The sequence below is a fragment of the Sinocyclocheilus rhinocerous genome, unplaced genomic scaffold (genome assembly GCF_001515625.1).
Source record: "Sinocyclocheilus rhinocerous isolate Xijiao unplaced genomic scaffold, SAMN03320098_v1.1 scaffold1112, whole genome shotgun sequence".
In the NCBI taxonomy this organism is placed as follows: Eukaryota; Metazoa; Chordata; class Actinopteri; order Cypriniformes; family Cyprinidae; genus Sinocyclocheilus; species Sinocyclocheilus rhinocerous.
The window spans coordinates 289185-293012 of record NW_015657961.1 but is presented as its reverse complement, the minus strand read 5'-3'; positions in this window follow the sequence as shown (position 1 = coordinate 293012).

Sequence of the window (3828 nt, the reverse complement as noted above, 5' to 3'; positions counted from 1 at the left end):
CACAATTAAAAGAACCAAAGACTTAAACTACTTCAGTCTGTGTGCATTGAATTTATTTAATACACGAGTTTCACAATTTGAGTTGAATTACTGAAATAAATGAACTTTTCCACGACATTCTAATTTATTGAGATGCACCTGTATATAAACATTTTTGGCCCGAAATAAGAATCTTAGTTTTCGAAGCTTTAAAAGAATGTATAGATAAAGCTGAATTATCGCCATCAATGAAGCATGGTTTAATTATTCTAGTTCCAAAGTCGAACAAAGATAAATTATTGTTAGACAATTGGAGACCAATAACTCTTTTATGTAATGATTTCAAATTGCTCTCTCATGTTTTTGCGAATAGACTAAAAAAGGGTATTGGTGAAATTATCAGTGAAACACAATCGGCTTTTATCAAAGGGAGAAGTATTCACAGTCATATTAGACTAGTTCTTGATATGCTTGATTATAACTATTTAATTCCTCAGACAAGCTTACTTCTATTTCTAGACTTTTTAAAGGCATTTGATACCCTTGAACACTCTTTTCTGTTTAGATCCTTAGAAATTTTTGGTTTTGGTCCTATATTTTGTAAAGTAATTTCCATGTTTTATAATGATATTTTTAGTAGTGTTTCTCTTAATGTTGGTTCATCACCCAGAATCCAAATTAAACGAGGAATTCGTCATTACTTTTTAATCTTGCAGTTGAACTAATGTCTTTATTTATTAAAAATTTTGAGGATAATATAGGCATAGACATTCTTGGTAGGACCTTTACTATAAGCCAATTTGCAGATGACACTCTTTTATTTCTTAAAAATAAAGTGCTTCCATTAGTTATTGAAAAAAATTCTGTCTTCTCAAAGACATCAGGTCTGACTTTAAACTTAAAAAAATGTGAATTAATGGCGATCCATAATTGTAACGTAGACGATATAGAGGGCATTCCAGTGAAAAAAGAGGTTAAGTATTTAGGGGTTATGATTACTAAAAATGTTGTTAATAGAGAACACTCAAATTTTTACTCTAAAATAGAAAGTATGAAAAAATCCTTAAATCATTGGTTATCTCGAGACCTATCTATATTGGGTAGAATTCTCTTGACTAAAACTGAGGGAATATCCAAACTTATTTATTTATCTCAAGCTTTGTATACTGCCCCAAGAGTAGTTAAATCGGTGAATTCAATTTTATTTAAATTTATATGGAAAAATAAAACACATTATTTACGTAAATTCCATATGGTGAAAGAGTATGAACACGGAGGTTTGAGAGCCATTGATTTTGAATCTCTTCTTGGTACATTCAGAATAAAATGGCTGAAAGAGTATTTAACAAAGTCACACTCAATATGGTACCATATTCCTAACCACATTTTTAAAAATATTGGCGGCCTTGAATTTGTGTTGAGATGTGATCTCGACCCTTGCAAAATTCCTCTGAAGGTATCTAATTTTCATAAACAAGTACTGCTTTTTTGGAAAATGATATTTACCCACAACTTTTCCCCTCACAACTCCACTCTTTGGAACAATAGGGCTGCAATTATTAATAGGAAATCTCTGTTTAAAAGTGATTGGTATAGCCAAGGCATTATTTTTATTCATGATTTATTAGATGATAATGGCTTTTCCCTATCTTATAATGATTTCATTAACAGGTCAAGGAGACTCATTACAAAATTATGTTTAGGATTTACCCAGTAAGTGACTTTATAAAAAAAAAAGATTTTATTTCGAGGTGGATCCTTGTGGCTTCTGTTCTTCTTTTCCTGAAACACTCGATCACCTTTTCTTTTACTGTGAGGCTATTTCTATTTCTATTTCTATTTCTTTTAAACCAGCTGCTCATGGGCTCTGTAGAATAATAAAACACGTGCATGATTATCTATTTATTTAGACAGAAATTTTATTCCACAGTCATAACTATTCTTTTTTTTCTATGGAAGCACTTCCCATCATTAATTTGCATTTCAGCTCGAATAATAGCAATACAGAAGTGTCATTCCTCTACGGTGGAATAACTGGATATCATATATGTGGCGTAGCTGTTTAAGCAGCGCTGTGCTGCCCCCTGGCTACAGTATAATTTACAATTCTTTTTTTACATATAGCTTTCATTAGAATTTGCTACCAAATATGTTATAAGAACAAATAAAATAAATCAAACAAGATCCACTCAAATAAACTAAAAAGAATGGGTGTTTTGGTATCTGAAAGTCCCAGTAAACGTTTTTGATTTTATTCATTTTTTGGGTACTTTTGCATAGATTTGACTGCTTTCAGTAGATTTCATAGATTTCACTTAAATAAGAAAAGCAAACTTGAAATATGGAAGCAGATTACAAACACTTGAATTACTACATTGGACTGTATGATTATGTGTTTTAAGATATTTTATTTCTAATGTCTGCTAAAGTAATTTAACCCCTTAACTGTCACTCACATTTTTGAACATAGACGTGAAAGTGCACGATCCAAACTTAAATTTTTATAATTCATGAACGAAAACATTTTGTAACATGATATTGATGTACCATTTTCATGGGAATGCAATGTCTGATTTTAAATGGGTTTCAAAGGATGAATTTTGAGATTTTAAGTTTTTAATTGATATATAATTTCTGATGATTTAAAATTTCTAAAGTGTGATAGAGAAAAAGGCAACGAATACTTTTTTGGACAAAGGTCAGAACTCCTGTTATGATGTAGATTTTTGAGGTGCACTCTTGTCATAAATTAATCTATTACTTTTCCTACATAAACTATTAATTCCTTCATAATTTTTAACAAAAAACATTGGTAAAATATCTATTTAGGAGTCTTAGACCTTTCCAACGATATATAGTGAAGTGAAGTGAAAGTGAAAGTGACATGTGGCCAAGGAATTAGTGCTCTGCATTTATCCCATCCAAAGTGCACACACACAGCAGTGAACACACACACACACGTGAACACACACACGGAGCAGTGGGCAGCCATTTATGCTGCGGCGCCCGGGGAGCAGTTGGGGGTTCGGTGCCTTGCTTAAGGGCACCTCAGTCGTGGTATTGAAGGTGGGAGAGAGCACTGTACATTCACTCCCCCCACCTACAATTCCTGCCGGACCTGAGACTCTAACCATTAGGCCACGACTCCCCATAGTTTGTCATGATTAGATTAGGTTTTAATTGTAATATAGTGAAGTAAACTTAGGCGTCCCACAGGGGGGACGGGTGACAGTTAAGAGGTTTTAAAGAGAAGAAAAAAAAATAGATCTTACCTCTGCTTGCCTTCTGATGGTTCTGACTGAAGCTCGTGCATAAATACTGAAGGGCTGTGGTGGTCAGCTCTGTCTCAGAAGCGCCCTCCCAGAAAGTCCATAAAATGAGGAGATTTTCATGATGCTGCAGAATTGACTTCGTGAACAAAGTCAGCCAGGGGCGGTTCTGGGTGAGTAGATATCTGGGGCTTAGCCCGGATAATAATTAGCCCGTTACTAAACACACACACACACACACACACACACACAACCCCATATATATATATACAAATATACCCAAGCGATATATATATATATATATATCGCTTGGGTATATTTGTAGCAATAGCCAAAAAATCATTGTATGTCAAAATGATCGATTCTTCTTTTATGCCAAAAATCATTAGGATATTAAATCAAGATCATGTTCCATGAAGGTATTTTGTAAATTTCCTACCGTAAATATATCAAAACTTAATTTTTGATTAGTAATATGCATTGCTAAGAACTTCATTTGGACAACTTTAAAGGCGATTTTCTCAGTATTTTGATTTTTTTTACACCCTCAGATTCCAGATTTTCAAATAGTTGTATCTCG